At 38.2% G+C, this 13,229-nt stretch overlaps 1 non-coding gene across 1 annotated transcript; it reads right to left on the reverse strand.

The window, feature by feature from the left end:
* Positions 1-9,642: 9,642 nt before the first annotated feature.
* LOC141415108 (U1 spliceosomal RNA) lies at positions 9,643-9,804 on the reverse strand. Its single transcript, XR_012440135.1, has one exon. It is a non-coding gene; the product is annotated as a U1 spliceosomal RNA (small nuclear RNA).
* Between the last annotated feature and the right edge of the window lie 3,425 nt (positions 9,805-13,229).

Raw genomic sequence — 13,229 nt, forward strand, 5'->3', positions numbered from 1 at the left:
ATTATGTGTTGTACTGAATATATGTTATATTTAAACATGTTTCTACTAAGGTGCACACGGGGAAAGTCTCCAAATCCTTTGAGAGAAACAATTCATGTTTCCTGGATAGGAACAAATTTTTGCATGATGTGAGGGACAGTTCATATAACTGAGTATCTAGAGACCCTGGCAGCATCTTAACATTACTTTGTCTCCAACATCACTAGAAAAAACACAGAGCTTCCATGGCCTGGTACCTAAAGAAATCCAAAAAGATTCATATTTGGGCCTTCTGCCTGGGTCACTGGAGCCCCTCCTTGTTCTGGGACAGAGGCTGTGGTATTGACTCCTCCTTCACCATCCGTGGAATGGAAGCTGAAGATATTGGAATGTTTTGCTGCCAGTGGCACTTCAGATCCCCAAGTAAAAATTCCCTTTCTGGGATATAGATTCTTCCCTGATAAGAAGACACCTACTTCCTACACGAGATGCAATGTAAGTCGAATGAACAGCTCAAATTGTAGTGTCTGTGCTCTCAGACTGTATTTTGTAACCTGGTGAAGCAAGGACAGGTGGAATTTATTATTTCACATGAAAACCAGATGTATGAAGGGTAACGAAACTCACAGTCACAGTCTCCCCAGAACTATCCATCTTCTGCCTTTGCCTGGTCTTCCTTTATAAGTGGTCCTTACTTTTAGGATACTAAGGCTTATGGCCATGAATTTGAATGATGAGTTCTTTCTTTCCACACCAACAGCCTTTCTCAGAGCTCACCATTGCCTTCTCTGTGCTACAATCCATATCCACCATCCTACTACCCTTCCTGGAATTTAGCACTAATTTCCCAAAAGCTCTTCTATGTAAATGGTCAAAATGCAACTCCTGATAGGAGCCTTCATGGTTCTATCAGCACCTTCCTCATCAGAACTACTGAGAATGGAGGGAAAATCTGCAAAAATAATTCTGGTGTTGAGGAAAGCATATAAGACTAACCCACCCTTGTCTTCTTAAAAATAATTCTGCTTTTACTGTTGCTATGCATCTCAGTCCTTGAAAGACAGAATTATTAAGGAAAGGAAGACGCTGATTGATGTTTATAGTATGAAAAGGAAAATGAAAATGGAAGCGATAGAATTTATAGGCCTCTTGAAGTATTGTCTATTTCTGTAGACATTGGCACAACATGACCAAGATTTCAGAGAAGGTTATAACTCATTGTCTCAGGGGCTGCAGCAGCTCTCAGCAATGTGTCCTAACTTAACAGTGCCAAGAAGAAGCACATGGAAAAGCTCCAAATCCTCACTCATTTTATCCTGCCTAAAAACTATGCCTATCCCAGATCTTCCAGTATTTCATTTCTTTTCTGATTACATGGTTCCTCCTAGTCCCTGATACTGCTGTGGGCTGGCAGAGACTTGTTATCCTTACCAATGCAAAGCAGGAGACAGATGATGCTCAATAAACCAAAGGAGAAGGTGAATGGCTTGCTGCTGTGACAGTGTAAAGAGCTTTGCCACATTTTAAATTTCACAATGTACTTAAATTTGACAAGAAGAAGAGATCCCAAAGGTACCTAAGTCTACTGGGGTCGGAAGAAGCTGGGTACTGAGGCTGACAATAAAATTCAGTTTTCCAAGTATCCGGGTGGCAGTAATAGCATCAGCAAGTGTGGAGATGTGGCTTATGAATTTAAGGCCAGCATAGACCTTTAATTACTGGGAAGAAATGAAAGTAATTTGGAAAGGGGCCTTAAACTAGGACTGAGGTCAGGAAATTGGACTCTGACCCTGGTCTGTTAAGGAAGAAGCTACTCTGCTGAGAGACGTGGCTGCACATATGGGGGACCATAACTCCTAATAGGGGACACAGGGAAGGAAAGTGCTCAATATCCAGAGTCACAGAAAGGAGGAAAAAGCCTGCAGCCAAAGTGAGAGTCTGAGAGACCAGAATTTCAGGGCTAGGTCTGATTCTGTGGGGCCAGCTATTCTGTGGACTGTTCTTATAGGTCCTGAGAAGCCAAGACTAAGAGGAGAGTCAGCAAATGTCCCCAGCTGAGTTTTAACTCAGTCACAGTTGCTCCACTTAAATAAATATAGAAATTAAATGTCTATTGTTTGCATATAGTAAACCAATGATGAAATTTATACATTAATAAATTATAATTTTAGATTTTTGTAACATGTCATTTTAAATTCTAACAAACTGAATATGAACACTAGGAACATACAACAGGTACATCACATGACCCTTCTTCACTACAAAACCTGAGCATCAGTTCAGAACCCACCCCTATGTCCTTGTAGACAGAGTAGTGACCTGCTGTTTGCTGAGGACTCTGGGGAACAGGCTTGGAATGGAACTGAAATTTCACCATGTCTTCCATCCCAGTCTTCCCATCTATACAAGTTTTAGTTCACATAACTGACTAAATACCCAGTGTGCCTAGTCTGCATTAATGACTTCAGTCTTCAGTATGTTTTGTAATCCCCCCTTACTCTGACTTCAAAAGCACAATTAATCCTGATTGCACACATGGCTGCCACATCTTCAGAACTGTGACCCATGTTATCTCACATCCTGGTCCATTGCTGACCTGTAGTTCTCAGTTCAACAATCCTGGTGGAAGGATCATGGTTAACATGATGTGTTTATTGGAGATCACAGTCAAACAGAAAATATTCAGGATCTTGCACTGGGAGACTCATCCCACTGTGAACAGAATCCCAACATCATGTGCACTATGGAAGTCATGCAGAAAGCTCCCAAACCTCAGGGCTTCTGTTGATATTGGGGTAGCATCACTTCTGCTTTCCCAGAGTTTCCGCTGAGCTTGGCTCATTGTGGGGCTTGTTTGCCATCTCTGGCCACTTTGTGGAGTAGACACTTACAGGATTTTTGTTTGGGATTCCATTGTCCTGACTGGAAAACTCAAATGTGAAATGCAAATCATTTGAAATTTCTCAAGTGAAAGCCAAATAAATCCACTCATCAAGTAATTAATGAAATATGAGTAGAACACACCAAGGATTATGGAAAATAATGGTCATAGGCAGTTAAAGTCAAGGTAGCACAATCCACATGAGATGCCAAAGATGTAGTTTTGGAAACAGGAGGAGAAATCTTGAGATATTCTGAGGGGTGCAATGGTAGGAAGTTTGGAGGCTGAGGGCTCCAGTCCGAGATCCATCCACCCAGCCTCACCCTTCCCATTCATTCTTAAAACTCTTTCAGAGCGGGCTGTGAGAACCACAGCAGCTCACACTGGGCTTCCTGAGAGACCCTCAACTGATGCCCCTATCAGTTGAGGGGCATCAGCAGCTGCAGCAGCTGAAGTAACAGCGGACAGAATCACTAAGGCTGTTGATCTTGTCAATGAAACTTGCTCTCCCCAGACTCTGCAAGCTTATGAGAATGGTAAAGCACTAGCTTCAGGAACACCACAGACACCCCTGATCTGACAATGCTCTCTTCGATAAAACTCATCCTTGACCACCAGAGTTTTGGCAGCACCTCCGAGACAACAGTTGTACTGACTTTTTATGAAAAACAATGAAATTAGAAGATAGAAGACTAGCATTGTAGTTATGGGACACAGCAAGACCAGATCAGTCAAAACTTGGTCCTAGCTGTGTACATGACTGCCCTGTGGCAGGTGATGTTTATGACATCACAAATATTATCTCCATTCTATGCACTACCAAACTGATTGATGATGTTGAACAGAAAGAGGAAGTGATGATACTTAATGCTCATGAACAAAAGAGGCTTATGTGAACAGCAAGTATTATGCTAAGTACATTTGAAATCAAACTGAAGATGGAAGCAGTTTTCCTCTAAGCTCAAAAAAGCAGATCAAAAAAGGCAGAAATGAGAGAATGGAAATAAAATTTAATGTTAAAAAGCTTTATACCTTAATTTTTAGCATTTTTAAAAATCTTAGCCTATGCATATATAACTTAATTGAGAAGTTTTTCTATCTGTTTCCTTTAGTTAATTATCAACTTACTTTTAAATTAAATTATAAAGAATAGTCTCAAAGAATAGACCCCTGTAATTATGGCACCTAGTTACTGTACATTAAGGTATGGAAAGCAACATAGTGGATTTCCTTTCCAATGCTAGCTTGCCTTGAAGGAGCAATCACTGTCATACCAAATCCCCACACTGGATTTAAGGCTCTCAAGCCTGTGGGTTATTCCTGTGGCTCAGATTACCAGTCTATTGTCAACAGAGGTGTTTTCCTCACTTTGTGGTTGTGCTTTCAGCTTCCCCTTCCCATTAGGAGCTGGGGTTTGAGCTAAAGAGTGTTCTTTATGTTGCTCTGTATTACCTTTCTGGTTTTGTCTGATTTTTAACTTTCCTGTTACCTGTTTCTTAATTCCTGATGGTACTCCTCTTTCTCTCCTTGGAATATAAACTTTCCTTTGCTGTCCTACTCTTTTCATTCATGGAGTCATGTGGAGGAAACTTCTGTTCTGTCATCTTACTCCCACTGTAAGGTACTGCCAAATAAAGACCACACCACATGTAGAAAGGAAAGATTCATTGGAACCAAACCACAGGGCTGTCACTTTTTCAGGTTCAGTGTGTAGCTGCTTGGCTGAAATGGGTAGTGGGCTTTATAGGAGGGGCCAAGCCATGGGAGAGGGGGAGAGCTCTGGTCTCTGATTATCTGTGATCACCAAGTGGAACAGGTAGACATGCCTGGCTAGTTGAGTAACTGGAAGTTCCTGAGGTGTTTTTCAAGCAGAGAAACAGGCAGGGAAACAATCAGGGGAGTTTAGCAAGTGGTCATAAATCAGGGGGTCTGGTTTCAGTGCTAGCCTTGGGACTTTCCACCTGCCCCAAGAATACCAGGGACCTAATACCCACAAAACAATCTTGGCTAATCACTTTTATACAATTTGAGTAAAATAGCAAATAAATTAGAAGTTACTATGAGGTAGGAAGGAGTCTGAATATGTCATAGTCCTTTCCCATAGTACTGGCCCAATGGTACCATTTATATCATCTACAATTCAAGTTCACAATATGAGTCTTACAAATTGAAGTTCAGTTATTTGATAGGTATGGTTAGATCCCATGTGGTGGGGTACCCAGCAATGCTTACAGGGCAGATAATCGATAGGTTATGATATTAAGGGAGTGTACATAGTTGAGGAGACAAGGAAATTACATTATTTTAATAAATATCTAAAGGGCCAGACTTAGAAATTGCAACAAGGATGTGAAGGCTGAGAAGCCAAAGCAACTAGGTTCCTACCATTTCCTTTTAGATGTTAAGTTACAGAAACAGGGAAATATAAGGAGCTACCTGCCTCTGCCTTCCTCTTTGAGATGTTAACAAGCTGCAAGGATCCTTGAAGGAGTAGGGGAACAACTTGTCTGGCAAAGGGAAGTCCTGAAACTCATCTATTGTACCTGAGTTTTGGGTAGGCTAGATTACATCTCTGTATTTTGCAATAATAAATAGCATCCATCATAGGTACTTAGAACCATTCTCTAATGGTTAGGATTACTAGACTTCTGCTGATGGGGATTCCCCCATTCCTTGAAATTACAAGACCACAGATACTGTAACACCATTTCAAGTCTTTGCTCCCATTTCCTGCTTGGGGAACAGGAAATGTTTCTGTCCCTCTATGCACCCAAACCTTGTCCATACTTTATCCTGTTATACTATCATGAATTCTGGCTAAAATTTTCACCCTGTGAGACTCCTTCTTGTGAGACACCTTGAAATGCTTTTCATGTCTGTGGATCTCAATGACTTGTGGTTTTGTGTGGAAATTGGGAAGCTGTGGGAGCCATCTCATCTGTCCTGTGGTAACACTGTGGCAGTTAACACAAGTACCTGAAATAAGTTGATCCTTACATCCAGTCATTTGTTGTATCTTATCATCTCCAATATCAGGGTCAAAATTGTTGGACCCAATTTATATTCTTCCCTTCTCCTAAGAGGATGAAATTCTATTGCTTTGCTATAGAAGATTTTTTATGTAGAATAGAGGTGCCCCAAAAGTTCTACCTTAGGTGGGTTTAAAATAACGTTCTGCCAGAATAAAACTTTGATTTTTTTTTTCTTGGTACTGGGGATTGGCCTTGAGGCTTTGTGCTTTTCTAGGCATTAACTCTATCACTTGGACTATGTCTCCTACCCATTTTGCTCTGGTTGTTTTGGAGATAGAGTCTGTGTTTTCTTCCAGGCTAGCCTGGACCAGGTCACTCCTATATTCTAGTCCCATCTTCACAGGATAGCAGGCACATACTATCACACCCACATTTTGTCTGCTGAGATGGATCCTCCTGAGTTTTGCCTCCTGAATAGTTAAATGGCTCACAAGTGTGAGCCACTGACATCCAGATTTGAATTTCCTATATCTGAATTGTGCCATACAATGAGAACAATCTTTTCTAGGGGTAGAAAATATTTCACATCTTTCTAAACATGAAGACATGGCTCATATATGTGTAGGAGATTTGTGTAAGAAAACAGTGCTGGAAGTTGGGTTCAAGTAGTAGAGCCCTGCTTAGCAAATGCAAGGCCCTGATTTCAAACATCAATACCACAAAAAAGCAAAGCAAAACAAAATGACAACAAAAAACCCACCCAATTTTACTGGGGTATGATTCAAGCAATAGTAGTCCTGTCTGGCAACCATGAGTCCCTGAATTTAAGATCTAGTATCAACAAACTTGGATCACATGATAAGGGGAGAGCACATTTTGGTGACACAGAAACAGGTAGAAAACCCAAAACATGAGAGTGTTTGATGTCCCCACTCCAGAGGAACTAATACAGAAACCTTAAAGCAATAGAGGTTACCATGAGAAGGGGCTCAGTGACCAGGGTAAAGGTCAATTAGAGATGAATCAATATGAGTCATAACACATGTACACGAAAGAAATGGTAGGAATATTTTTATATATCTATCCACAAATCAACTTGCAAAAACACTTTGTCTTCCTCATTAGGCTTGTCTCTTTTCTTCAACAAAACTAGTGATAAAGGCAGAACACGACCTGTCTGGAACTGAAGGGGGAAGGGGGGAGAAAGTGGGGGAGGGGGGCAGGGGGAGAAATGACCCAAATAATGTATGCACATGTGAATAAAAAAATAGTAATAATAATAATAAAGAAATTAGGGTGGAAGATTAGTGTTTTACACTCTGTATTTACACAATGTGAAAAAAGAGAGTATTTGGAATGTTAAAAAAAAAAAGAAAAAATATCAGCCATAGCAGGAACATATTCGTGACTGGACATTAGCTCATCATCATCATCATTTTTAGCTTCAATAAAATCATCACTATAAGCATTATTCTTTCCATTTAATAAAATACAAGTACATAAATTACATATATTCAGACAATTTCTAAGAGACCTCTACACCAAAGCAAGTAAGAAGTAGGTTCTATGAGGGTGAGACTAGAAAGTTGTAGGGGAGAGTTTGGGGTCCTCTATTTGAGTTCCCAATTGTATACCTTGTTGAGGATGAATATCATCCAACTTTTCTAAAGTCTATATGAATTTGTGTCAGAGTGAGTTGGCATACATTTTTATGAGAAATATGACTCCAAGAGTTTCACCCTTGAAATTTTGTTGTACCGGAGGTGGTTAGAAGTACTTGATGGGGTCTTTTCCATTGAGGCTGAAAGGGTTCTTAGATGTGGTGTCTTTTCCAAACACAATATGACCTGATTTAGCTCTCATTCACTCAGTTCTTAGTCTCCCAGAAGCTCACTGTGGAATTTGCAACCAATTTTGAATTTTTAGCTATCATTTCCAAAAGTTCCTTCTAATAGTGTATAATGGGTCCCTTATAAGAATGGTTCATTCACTTTGTCTATTCTCATAAGGCAGCCAGTAATTATTTCATAAGGAAGTAAATGATATTTTCCAAAAGTTAAATGTAAGATGGGGACTGATGTTATTGCCTTTGTTCAAGGAAGCCCAAAATACTGCCAATTTATTTTTATAGTGCCATTCATTCATTCATTTGCCACTGTTTTCTTGGCTGATGATGTTATCTGTTCAGTTAACTTCTTCAGGGTCTTCGACTGCTACTTTTTTTTACCACTTAATCTGTTTTTCACAATGTTTATTTGCACATATTAATTGTACATGGGGTTTCATTGTGACATTGTATTTGTTCTAACAAGGTAACTTAGGAGATTCAAGATTTTCATCATTCTTTCCCATCCCCCCCCACTCCTTTTTAGAACAATTTTAAAAGGTTCTATTTCTCTATTTTCATACATGTTTACAAAGTATATGGACCATATTTGCCCTCCTTCACCTTCTCCTTTTACTCTCCCCCCTTCCACATTGACCCTCTCTTGGTCCAGACCTACTACACATTCTGGTACTTCATTTGTTGTGTATATTGATTGTTCAGTGAGATTTTGCACTGGTATTTCACAAATGTATTTATCATACTTTAATCTAATTAAGCCCTCTATTATTTGCTCTTCATCTCACTACTTTCTAATTATTCAACATCTTTCAGTATATTTCATTATGAAATCTTCAAACATAGATCCAGTGTGCAATGTATTTCTATATTATTCACTATCATTCTCTTTTCCAATACCTTCACCCTATAGTTCCCTCAGAACAACTCACTATTACAGTCATGTTCTCTAACTTTCTCTGTCTCTCTCTCTCCATATATATATATATATATAAAATATGTGTGTGTATGTGTGTGTATATATGTACATATATAAAATCATATATGTATTTATATATACAATTAGCTTTTAGGTCTAGCTTCCACGTATGAGGGAAAACGTGATATTTGTCCTTAGCCTAGCTTAACTTAACATGATCACAAGTTTCACCCATTTTCCTGCAAATGACATAATTACATTCTTCTTATTGTTAATTGTTAATTCTTATTGTTAGTTCATCAGTTGTAAAGAATTTGGGTTATTTCCATTGCTTAGCTTTGTCAATAGTACTGCAATAAACATGCCTGTACAAGTGGATCTATTGTATCCTAGCTGACATTTCTTCAGTGGTACAGCTACATCTTATGTAGGTCTATTTTTAGTTTTTAAGAAACCTATATACTGCTTTCTATAGTGGTTACACTAATTTATATTCCTATCAACAGTAGATAAGGATTCCTTTTCTCTGAATTCTGCCCAGCATTTGTTGTTTTTTGTGTTATTAATGATAGTCATTGTGACAGGACTGAAATGAAATCTCAATGTTATTTTCAATTGCATTTCCTTAGTGGTCAAGGATGTTGAGCATTTCTTCAGGAATTTATAAGCCACTTTTACTTCTCCCTTTGAGAATTGTGTGTTCGGTTCATGTGTACATTCACCCAAGGAGTTGTTGAATCATTGAGGGTTTAGTTTTTAGTTCCCTGTATATTCTGGTTACTAATCCCTTGTCAGATGTATAGTTGGCAAAGATTTTCCTCCCATTTGGTTAACTGTCTATTAAGTCTAGTGACCATTTCCTTTTTTGTGCAGAACCTGTTTACTTTGATTAAGTCGTATTTGTCAATCCTTTCCCATAATTACTGAGTTAATGGAATTTTGGTCAGAATGTTATTACTAATACCTATATGTTCCAGTGTTTTCCCTATTCTTTCTTGTAGTAATTTCAGAGTTATAAATCTGATAGTGAAATCTTTTTTTTTCCTCAGAGGAGAGTGCAAATGCAGTCCCCCACTACCACAAATTATGCAGTCATGTTTCCCACATTTTGGGAAATCACAGGAGTCAGCATATCCAGAGTGCAATGGATAAGCCTCGCCCTGGGAAAACAACCTTCATGATCATGGTATGTCTCCTGCTAGGTAAATATGATAGTGAAATCTTTGATCCACTTTGAATTGCTATTAGCAAAAGGTGAGCAACTGGTATCTAGTTTCAATCTTCTATATTTGATATTCAGTTTTCCCAGCACCATTTTTGGAAAAGTCCTTCTGTCTCTGATGCATGTTTTGGGCTCCTTTGTCAAAAATCAAATGGCTGTAGCTCTGTGGTTTTGTCTCAAGGCTTCTATTCCATTTCATTGGTCTTCACATCTGTTTTTGTGACAGCACCATGCTGGAGTTTTGTTTGTTTGTTTGTTTATTATTTTGTTTGTTTATAATTATGGTTCTGTAATATAGTTTGAAGTAAGGTATTGTGTTACTCCCAGCATGACTCTTTTTGCTCAGGATTGCTTTGAATTTGAGGTCTTTTGTGCTTTCATATGAACATGAGGACTAATTTTTCTACCTCTGTGAATAATGCCATTGAAATTTTTTTCATTGTTTGGTGATTGTATTGAACACATAAATTGCTTTCAGTGGTACAGTCATTTTCACAATATTGAAATCTCCCAACTTCTAATATCTTCTTCAACTTTCTTTCTTCAATGTTTCATAGTTTTCACTATAGAGGTATTTCACTTTCATAGATAAATATATTCCTGGGCATTTTAATTTTTTGATGCTGCTTTGAATATATTTTTCCCTTTTACTTTATCATACTGTTCACTATTAGTGTACAGGAATGTTCATGATTTTTGTATATTGATATCATTTCCTGTTACATTGCTGATCATGTTTATGCATTATAAGATAATTTTATATAGTTTTTAGTTCTTTGAGGTATAAGATCATATTACCTGCAACTAGAAACAATTTGACTGCTTCCTTCCCTGTTTGAATTGCTTTTATTTTTTCTCCAGTCTATTGCTCTGACCAGGAATTCCAGTTCTGTATTAAATAAGATTAAGGAAAGTTATCTATTAATCTATTAACTCATAATTGAACATTTGGGTTACTTCTATCTTTTAGCTACTATAAATAATACTACAATAAATGTAGCTGTACAAACAAAGTCATCAAGTTCTTAATTTTAATTTTTGGAATAAGTTTTGACAAATGAAATTCACATTCATATGGTACATTTTCAAACTTATTTTCAGGAGTAGCCATTCTGTTCTTCACAGCAGTTGGGTCACTTTAATTCCCAACATTAATGTGTGGCCAACTACAAAGTTTTGCAAATTTTCAGCAATATTTGTTATGTTTGCATTTTCTTTTTTCATTTACTTTAATGGTAGAGATAAGAATTTTATATTCCTCACCTTTTGTTCCATGAAGCATAGCAGTAGGGTAATGATTCAATGGTACCCCCCCCATGTTTCTTTGACTTCTACTCTTGAATACATGGAAATTTGTTCATGATGGCTTCTTATGGCAAATTTACTAGAAAGCATTATAATCAGAATAAAAGGAGACTGTGGTAATGTACATAGTTGAATCTACTCATTGCTCTAGATTGCAAAAATCAAATCTAACAAAAAGATAAGAATCTATTGTGGGATATTTAATTGCTCATAAACTAGCTTCATGCAAAAAACTCCTGGCAGCCTCTAGAAACCCTTTAAGAATACCACTCTCTTAGAGCTGGTGAAAGGACCTCTGCTACCTGCAGGTCTACATTCACACTGCCACTTAAAACTCCATGATTGATAACTTTGCATTCATTTTTATTTTCTGGAATGTTCAAGTTAATACTATCACCAGGCTGATCAATGCAGAGCCAAGAAATGGATTGCATTTATCCGGGGCTAAGACTAAAGGACAGTGACCAACCAGGGAACAAGACTGTCATGGCAAATTGAAAAGTACATAAAATCCCCAAACTGGATGACATTTAAGGTCAGTCAACTGCATATGTTTAAGGTATGCAGAGGTATTTCTGTTTAATGGTTATTAAAATTTCTAAAACCCCAACTCCATTGAATATGAAAGTATTTGATTATTTCATAATAGATCATTGTGTTTTAAGTATTTACAGTCATCAAAACATAAGTTTGCATTGAGAAGAAAATTAATTCAAGCTGAAAATAATGGTAGGTATTCACCTCTCACTGAGGCACCAGAGTGTTATGCATCAATAGAGTACTGATAAATAATGTTAATCTCTTTTACTAATAATCCTTTTTTATTATTGTATGAGGGTCACATTGAGACACTTACAATTTTTTTGCAATATATCATAGTTGAATTTGCTCTGCATCATTCTCTCCCATCCCCCCTTACCTTTGTTTGAACAATTTTAACTTGTTTTAATCTTTATTAACAAGTGTTAAGCTTTATTAGACTACTGATAAATAATGTTAAGCACTCTTACTAATAAGAATTTATTGTAACCACCCCTTATATTCCTTATATTTTCCATTAAATAAGCTGAGATATTGGCACCAAGGAAGATTTAACTCCATAATGACAAGTGTTAGTCCCTTCATTGGGACCCTCAGTGCATTCAGTGAAAGGCTATCAGTTGTGCAGCCAGCTGAACTGCCTTCATGGTATCACCAGCTGCTTTGAACATCCCATGGACATCTTGAAAAAGCTACAGACAGCCACCACTTACTATTGACATTCAAATCTGGTTCATCTATGCAAATATCTTGCACCAGACTTGTCGCCACCACAAGACTCAGTGAACTATAGATGACTTTGAAGCCATTTCCACCCAGACCAGAGGGAAAGCCTTCCCCTTATTGCCCTAAAGAAAGCCTCTTACAGTAGCAAGATCTTTCATTTAGGACTGCCAACTGATGAAAGAAACTGTGCCATGATGGGTGTAAGCACAATACATTATTTGAATAAGAGACCTGCAAAGATTGGTACTCATCCCCTATCACAACTATCATGTGGCTATATAAGATGGTTGTTCAGTTCACTTGGAGACCCAATATAACCACCTGTCCTGCTCCCTGGTATTGAAACATTAGATCCCAATAAAGACTTGCTGATGTGGTCATCCCTCTCTACTTTTGATTTTCCCCATTAGTAAAGCAATATAACTGATAGCACACAGAAAAGAAGGGTGCAAGGCAAGAACAAATGTGGGGTGACTGGAGAAATCCAGGGAAAAGAGGATTCCCACAACATTAGTGGCCTCAATACCAACGTCACTGAGGTCAACTGTGGTCATCAGGCCTACCCTAGCCTATGAGGTCAGAGCTAACATCTGAGGCTGCTAGGACCTGTGGCAGAGCTGACAGCAGAGATGTGGTGGTGGTAGTAGTGGTGACAGCAACCATGATGAAAGCAAAGGAAAGAAGTAATGGAAGCAGTGAGGGGTGTCAGAAGTACAGAAGGAAAGCTAGAGAGAATGAGATGCTGGCACTGAGGAATGTCAGAGTGCTATGGAGAGCCAGACAGAAGAAAGTACAGACTGTGGTCAAGAGCTATAACACTTGCTGCCATTGTGGACTGTCAA

This window comes from Castor canadensis, chromosome 12 (genome assembly GCF_047511655.1).
Source record: "Castor canadensis chromosome 12, mCasCan1.hap1v2, whole genome shotgun sequence".
In the NCBI taxonomy this organism is placed as follows: Eukaryota; Metazoa; Chordata; class Mammalia; order Rodentia; family Castoridae; genus Castor; species Castor canadensis.